Genomic DNA, 9530 nt, shown 5'->3' on the forward strand with positions numbered 1-9530 from the left:
TAGCATCTACGGAGGCCTATAGGTTGATTTATAATTTGTTGAAGGTGAAATTGGAATAATTTTGAGTTTATTTTCAATAAGATAATGTTATGATAAGCTGCACTTAGCAGATTTGATAATAAAGCCGAAAATACGCGAACATTGTATGTAAAGTTACCTACTGTATTTTGGAATATCAAATCATAAATACGCTAACACTTATTCACTTTAAATATGTATGTTAAAATAATATTTATTAAATTGTACAGTGTATCAGACTCCGTATCACTATTTCAAGCCTTGTTACAAATAAGATTCCATGAATAATATAATCCCTGAGTACGTTCCTCGCAGCGTCCACTTCCTCCTATTATTTTGGCGTTATTGTATGTAAAATAAAGTTTGTATGTTTGTTTAACGTTCTTTTATATTTTAACTAATAAATAAATACTTTTTGACATACATACATTGATAATAAAATATGAATCATCACGTTTTACTCCTCTAATGTATATTAGGAATAACAAGTTATTTTCTGTCAAAAACAACTAGAATCGAGACAATATTTGCTGATCACACTAAAAAAAGTATGGATTTTGAACCAAGTACCCATAGGTTCACAGTAAAGATATCTTGTAGATTATGAACGGTTTCATAATTAATAGAATCGTAATAAAAATATTGACATAACTCAATCTGATTATAATATGAAGTCCTCATGAACCACTTGGTAAAGACTAAGATTAAGGGCTACTATAAAACATTAATCTACATAAACGCAGGCGCACCCACGGTCCCAACTAAGCTCTACGAAGTGGTTTAATGAAGTGTTAGACGGGTAAACGCTGAAGCACCGACATTAGATTGTTGTGAACACGCGCTAGATGTGGGGCGATAGTGCCGCGAGCGAACGTCGCTTATCTAATTATCTCTTATATTCAATGAGGATTAGTAATTGAGGTAACTGATTCGATGTAGAATGTTTAAAAAATAGGCAAATTAATACATACTTATTCCGTAAATGTGGTTTTAGTCGTTGGTCGCTGGTCGACGATAATTCTAGTATTAGTTGCGGTTTGCATGATTTAAATACTAGAACCTAACCAAAAAAGGGTTCTATTACGTGTGTGATTTTTATTGTAATATGCAGGAAAAATATTAAAGTAATAAGTACACTCTTATCTAGCCACGGTATTTGACGGAGTAGCAAAAGTAAATTAGGACGTATCTACAAATTATTTCGCTTGAATTTGTTTCAATAACAGCTTTGTCTAAACGAATGAATCCAAGAGTGCGCACAATGTACTAAACCATATTAAAGGCGCCGTTTCCTCGATCAATGATCTGTAAACTTGTGATTCGCAAACTTTCCCACCAAATCCCGCGTAAATCTTTCTCATGCTTATTAGCGGATCTTGAGAAATCGGTGAATATTAACAAATAGTTGTCAACAAGCGATTGGCGCGCCACCCGAGCGTGTGAGTTTGCACAATGGCCGTGTTTCTAACTGCAGCAGTGACTGCCCATTAAACAATATTCCAGAATTCTTGTTTCTTGCCTTTGTTACGAAGGGAATTTGCAATCGAATTGTGATATTGAAAATTTCGGTAATTGCGGTTGTAATTAATACGCTCGGGATTTAGATTGTTTGGTAATGCGTGGGAACTGAAGTATAATTGAATCATAATTGTCAGATTACGTATAGTTCTTTATAGCAGTGAATTAATTGATTTTTGTTCTCTGGACTTTAATTTATTGCAAGAGTATAATTAAATTGAAGTTTAGCAACGCCTATGTCAGGTATGATAACATTAGTTATATTATGATTTCATTTAACTAGGTGGGGACTTAATTTACATTAAATAAATATAATACATTGGCGTTTTGTTATTAGTAGCTCGGTAAACCAGTCGGCCTTAACCTCTAAACAAATATTGAACATAAATGCAAAAGGAATCACCCATACTCAAGTATTTAAATCCAAACATTAACATTGTATAGAAGCAGACACAAATGCCTAATTGTTAGTACACAAAGACCTAAATCCACAAGAAAAACAGCGTAGAGCAACGCCCGGGGGCATGCCGGCCGGCCTCCACAGCGAAAACAATTAGCAATAACCAGTGAGCCCTGAGGTGGCGTGCATGGTTCGGTGTGGGAAACCATCCATTGTTTATGAACACATTCAAGTGCATAAATGTTTTGAGAACAAATCGGTTGTGATTTTCAATCACGGGAGCACATGCCGGTTCGTTTGCCGACGACGTATTTATCCGTTATGAAATAAAATGTATTTTTATAGCAAAACGAAATCTATCAAAGGTTGGTCTCGCCTATGCCTAAGCCGTAATATGCACCGTTGTATGTTGGATTAAAATTCAAACGTAGAGATCAGAGCAATGTAACGCTACTCAGTACGCAGTGCTTTGTAACTCAAAGTTTTGGTTGGCGATGTTACTATTAATGTGCATGCCGTTTATTATTAGATGACCAACTTGCTCGTTACGTTATTTATTGGTGTAAAATGAATATAAAGAATGGTGAAATCGTCCATATTTTTACCAACAAATTATTATTATCTAACCAATACTGATCTCAAGCTGTGCATATCATTATTCAAAATCATTAAAAATACATACAATATATACAGTGCTTCGTTAAAGCAGCGTGCTGGTCGCGTGCCACCAACACACGCCGCCATGATACACAGTAACTGTTGTAGAAGTCCGATAGGGTTGCCAGTCGAAATAATTGGCGCCCCGTTGCCACCCGCTAATGTTTTCGTAATGACGAGTGCCTTTGTCCATCCATGAAAAATACGTTTTTTAATCTGCAATTTGTTGCTTGTTTTATAAATATACGAGTAAATATGGGGGATTTTGTGTGATTGGGGGTTGCAATGTGGGGTTCAGGTGTTTTATTGAAAGGATTTATACCAATTATTTTCATTATCACGTAAAAAGTAGATTCAGCATTAGTTAAATTAGACATGTTTTTTCATAACATAAATCTAATTTGGAATAGGAATTTATATAAAAACATATTCGTGTTAACAACTGATCTAAACCCTCAATGGCCCCTCAATAACAATCGTATTGTCCCAAAACGGCGTCTTTTGACCTGTCAAAAGATTTACCATACAGCCAAGACTGGCCATAGAGTCGCCTACGCAAAGAGGTCTAAACAAACGAAATAAATTTTGTATAAAGGGTGCGCATACGAGCCGTGTGGAAGAGCGATCAATTACCGCCATTGTGGCGTGTCGACGGATTTGTTGCCGACCTCGCGACGTATTGAGACGTTTCGTTTCTTTTAAAGGCGGCACATTCTGTGCACAACACGTCAGGAGACGTTGGACGCTGTGACTATGTGTTAAGAAACGTGGCAAACTGAATTTTTTACTTTATAATAATTGGCTAGCTGTAAGTATTTATATTAGGGTAATATCTGTAAAAAAAAGCGGCGATAGCCTAGTTGGGTGTGGAACGGTCTGCCAAGACGAATGTCCGCAGGTTCAAATCCCAAGGGCACACACCTCTGACTTTTCTAAAAAAATCATGTGTGTATTCTTTGTGAATTTATCGTTCGCTTTAACGGTGAAGGAAAACATCGTGAGGAAACCTGCACATCCGAGAAGTTCTCTATAGGAATTTCGAAGGTGTGTGAAGTCTACCAATCCGCACTAGGCCAGCGGGGTGGACTAAGGCCTAATCCCTCTCAGTAGTAGAGGAGGCCCGTGCTCAGCAGTGGGCGAGTATATAATACAGGGCTGATATTATTATTATTATTATTAATATCTGTAAATCATATTTGGACGGCTTTGGGGTTGATATGTGGTGATAAGCACATCACTATCCTATTATGGGACGAAAATAACTGCGACGTATCAAAAATACAATGAAAGAATCTATTTTTATATCTTTAGAGATATTGCTGTAAGCTTATTTTATATTTCCAGAAAAAAATTAAAACATAAATAACTAAGACGAATGTGTCATGACATAGCGTGTGCTAACGTTATCCAATCATCATTCTCAATGAAACGTAGCGTCTATGATTCGTTCATACAAATAGCTACCCTATCCCCTACAATTAACATACATATCTCAATGCACACAAAAATTGACAGGTGCGAACAGAATCCGGAGCAAATAATTTCAACCTCCCACTGCTACGCGACAAAGCGACAATGCGGCACTGTACGCGACAATGGCGCACTCCCTTACAACACGTGTCGCTAGCTACACTTAATTAAATGTAACATTCATGTGGATTGTGGGCAGATGATGTCTCCTGGGCCTCGCTTGTGCTCGTCATTATGGTAGGTTCTCACGTGAAAGGACATAGTTATTTATTTTTCGTCTTTGTTGTCTGATTTTCTGACTGTTTTCAATATATCATATACCTTTAATAGGAGGACAGTGTTAGGTCAAAGAACTGATCATCACATAGTGTTTATCTTAACAAAGCATGTCAAATATAAATGTTAAGTGCTGTAGTGTGGAGTAAATATGTAGCTCAACAAATGGACAGACATTCCATTTCGACCGTCACCAGAATTTCGCAATTTCTCGTTACCAAGCTGTTCAAAAACATCACTCAAAACATCAAATTGGCCGCAAAGCTTGTCGCCGTTGCCCATTGTTAACGTCATAATCCTCTTTCGTTCAAATCGCATTCGGACAATCAAAGGGCAAAAACATGCAATAACTGTTAGTTGGCAAGTAGACCCACAACTCGACCCCCCGGTGGCAAATCGGATCGACTCGCCGCGACTAAAGGAGCGCCAAAAAAACGACACGAGGATACGACAGATGCTAAATAAAAAAAATATACTCTCGTTACTGGAATAAAGACTATTTATTCCCTGGATTGTCTATTGGATTTGAAATGCGAATTACTGGTGCACTTTAACGCTGGCAAAGGTGTGAACAAAGTACGGTAATTCTCTTTAATAATGACGTGGCAGTATGGTCTTTGACCTTAGCCAGTTTTCTGAGGGACAGATTAAAATTTACATTATAAACTATACGTATTCCAGGAACATTGAAAATGAATTGTTAACTATTCATTGTTATTACTAAATATCTTATCTGCATTTAAGTTAGAAAATTACATTAAAATAAAACTATAATGCGGACTTCAAGACACTACTCGCTCCTGATCACATCATGGGACGGAATAGACACGGCGGAAAGTGGGTGCACCATTTGCACCTCTACCTACCTTTCTTGAATATAAGACGTGAGTGTGATTTTTTTTATTTTTAAATATGTTTAAAGATATATTTAATTGAAAAATAAACTACTTTAAACAGTTTTGTTTCCAGTTAATTGACAAGTTTTATTTGGGGGTAGATTGCAAACGTGACTTGTAGTTAAGTACTTCGGCATAGTTATTTGCTTCTAAGCAGTTACGTGCTAGCATTACTGATTTTTAAGAGACATTATAGCCAGTAAGTAAATGCTTCTGATGTCTCAGAGTAACGAGTGCAGTGTGATACGAAAACTATTTTTTATTGATGTTATAGTAACAACTGGCTGTTATTTGAAATGCTCATGTCTTTTTAAATTATCTCTTATACTGCATATAATAAAGCATAATATAATTAGGATATTGTATTAAGATTCGAAGAGGCATATATTCAGTTTACAAACTACCTTCTATAAACTATAGTCGGTAATAACAAAGCTTATGTTCATAAGAAGGCTTTCAACGAACACGTTTGTGAATTATAATATGTAACGACAACCATCAGCTGTCCGAAGTACAATAAATTTAAATTTAAACTAACAATGCAACGTTAATAGTTTTCCGATTACCGCTTTCAGTGGCTAAAAGAATGTCAGCGGGGCACCTTACAATTGCAACTTTCTACGCCATAGTCTAGAAACGTTCCGAAACTGTTCACGAAGTTACAAACAGTATCCGAAATAACAGTAGGCGATTTGTATTTTGTTTTGTACGTGCTTGTAATACCCAGGTGTAAGTTCGTGTTTAAAGCCACTTGAATTTCGAACGCACCAATTCTTTTTATTTTTAAAATACCGAACGAACAAATCCGAAATTATTATTTTGCCAAAATGGACTTTAGTTAAACAATATAAGAGTATAAATCGTTTAAATTTATACCTAAGCACGGCTCGTGTTTTTCAAATAATAGAATTGTGTTCTCTTAATTAATTGCACTCGTCGAAAGCGTTTGTCAAATAATTTTCAACTCTATTTCTGTGATATATTTTTGACTATTGATTGGTGTTTTTTAATTTGTAGTTTTTATTTTTGTTCTTTGTTTAAAAACCGTTGCTCAGTTGAGCGATAAAAGTACTAATTGTTTTTCGAGGGCTGGTGAGCGGTGTAGTGGTCGGCTGCCTATTGTTGTGTGATTTATATTTTTTATTTAAATACATATTCGAACTACACATCGTTGAAGCTAACTGTTTCGATTTGTTTTTGTATTTTTATTTGATCGTATGTGAAATCTTGATACGGAAATATGTTTGTTTTCTTTTGATGTAGTAACCCGAATACACATAGAAATAGAAATAGTGTAGTTACTAAATAAACTAATTCCACCATTTCATCCGATTGTATTAAATCATTCCAATTATATTTTTTAACGTAAATGTATCGTGGCGCGCAAAGTAAGTAATATAGTTATTGTACCTACATTTGAAATAACTTAAATTTCTTTCCAATGCGGTTAAATTTGCGCCATCGATTGTCATAAAGTAAATCGAATCAAATTATAATTTAAATAAACCCACTCCCGATATCAATTTATATGTTACACTACTCGTGCTACAAATTTATCTACACGAGTAAATCCTTTTAAAATCGAATTCTTTTTTTAAATAAAAACGTACATTTTTATAAGCACTCTCGAACGGTCCGGTAACAATGGGAGCGAAGTATCTGTATAGCCCGGCGTTATCCGGCAGAGGGCGCCGGGTGGCGGTAGCTCGCCAGCTTCCGGCCCTTGTGCCGCTTCCGGTTTGAAGTGCCAATCCAACATGGCGACAATATTAATCAATATTTCAACAACATTAGCTAGCGCTCGAGAGCGCGCCTCCTTAAGATCTTCCACCTACTTTGCTGAGTTACATTTTGACTTAAGATTTTTGAGAATATCAATTTCTAAGTGGGGGATCGTTTAAAATCGTTCGAATACGTTAAAATAGAATTTGTTTATTCATGTATTAACTTTTATATGAAATGCAAGGGTTACAAAATATGTATAAAACTTCGCGTTGTTTCTAATGTTTTAGGAACATTAACGGTAAAATCTATTACAAATAAATTACGCTTTATCTACCTACCCACATATTAAATATATATTTGATTCCTAAATAAGGTATCTTCTTATTGCATATTATGTTTAAGTTCACATTAACAGCAATTATTCTTTTGGCTCTTATTTTGGTATATTCTTATAAAAAATTGTCTAAAAAATCTAATCGACGTCGAAACCGGGTCTCCAGTCTTCCTAATAAGCATGTAGTAGATGATGCAATCAATCCGCTACTATTGACGTTGTATTGCTATGCTTTGTGCACCTTATACCGAGATGTTGCGTACGTCTAGGAGTAGGCAAGCTTTACTATATACTACTAGCTATACTATATGTTAATAAAACCACTATGACGGATCACTGTTATTTAATTTGATATCTTAAACATAAACTTAAAGAACTACATTATTGTGGCTGCTCGCCGGCAGCCCGTGACAGGAAGAAGGAAGTGGAGGCGTGTTGCCACAAAAACAAATTAAATTACATATTAACAAATGTTACCCTAAACAAATATAAATGTACCCATTCAACATGCCTCCTTACATTTATATTTTAACTTTGTATTTATTATATTATAACGCTTAGCTAATGATTCTATATATGATTCCTGACTCAGTGTCATGGTCTTATTCTTTTTATAATCATAATCAATATGTATTCCAATGTATTCTTTAACTTTACCCATATCCTTCATAGTAAATTTACTTAACAGTTTGTTTTTAATATTACTCATTACCTTTTCATCTTTACAACATATTAACAAATCATCAACATATAACAAAATGTATACACTCACATTAGTATCCAATTTAAAAATATAAACAAAAGTCATATTTACTTCTCTGAAATCCAAGACTAGTTAAAAACTTATTGACACATTCATACCAAGCCCGAGGGCTTTCTTTTAAACCATATAATTTTTTATTTAATTTATAAACTCTATCAGTGCCATCATCATAACCAATTGGCTGGTTTACATAAACTTCAGATAAAATTTTACCATTTAAAAAAGCAGTTTCAACATCCATCTGATGTATATTAAGATTATTTTGACAACAATAAGACAATAACAATTTTAAAGTTTGCATTTTAGCAACGGGTGAATATATATCATCAATAAAATCTTTTGTTGAAAACCTCTTACTACTAACCTAGCTTTAAATTTATTTTCGGCTTTCTTTCTGTATATCCATTTCACATCTAAAGGCTGTTTGTCTGCTGGTTTACTTACAAGTCTCCAGGTCTCATTTTTTGCCAAACTGTTCATCTCACGATTCATAGCCTCAGTCCATTCTTTTGCTTCATCGCTAGTTATTGCCTCCTGAAAATTATCTGGAATCATAGCATCACAATAGTTAACAGTTATACAATAATAACCAAATTCTTCATCAAACCGAGTTGGTGGCTTGATTTTACGCCGATTTCTTGTTTCAATTACTTTATTATCATCATAACTTTCATTTGTTTCAGCATTCAAATCTTCATTAATTTTCTCATTATTTTCTTCTGCATTAGTCTCTTTCTTCTCTTCTATAATTTTCTCTTCCAATTTATTCGGCTGGCTATTACTTTTATCATTTTTCTTCTCTATTATCATCGAGACCAATACACATTACATCATCTTCAATTATATCACAATGTCTTGCTACAGCTTATTCTATTGTTTATTAATACTCTATATCCAACATCTGTATAGCCCATTAGTATGCCAAGCTCTCGGCTTTCCTGTCCCATTTACATTTTCTTTTCCTCTGGTGTTCTAACAAATACTTTACTTCCATATATCCCAAATTTTCAATGCTTGGCCTTTGGTTTGAAAAAATATCTTTGCTATGATCCTTTCTATAGTGCCATTTGTTAATGTTCTATTCTTTAAATAAGCTGCAGCCATAACCACTTCAGGCCAAAATTTTATGCACTTTTGCCTCTGCCAAAGACATCTTGACATATCCATTATTGATCTATTGAACTTCTCTGCTGTGCCATTTAATTCATGCACATATGGCGGACAAGATTTAATCATTATTCCCTTTGATCTTGCAAAGTCAAACACTCTTTTATTAATGTATTCCTTTCCATTATCACATCTCAATTCTTTAATATTTTTCCCAGTTAAATTTTTGTATCTCGACATACTGCACTAAACAATTATATACTTTATCTTGACGGAATACAAATAAACTTGCCAACTTACTATAGTCATCTATAAAACTTAAGAAAATATTTTTCACCATTAAAACCTGTAGTTCTGTGTGGCCCG

This window comes from Manduca sexta, chromosome 24 (genome assembly GCF_014839805.1).
Source record: "Manduca sexta isolate Smith_Timp_Sample1 chromosome 24, JHU_Msex_v1.0, whole genome shotgun sequence".
In the NCBI taxonomy this organism is placed as follows: Eukaryota; Metazoa; Arthropoda; class Insecta; order Lepidoptera; family Sphingidae; genus Manduca; species Manduca sexta.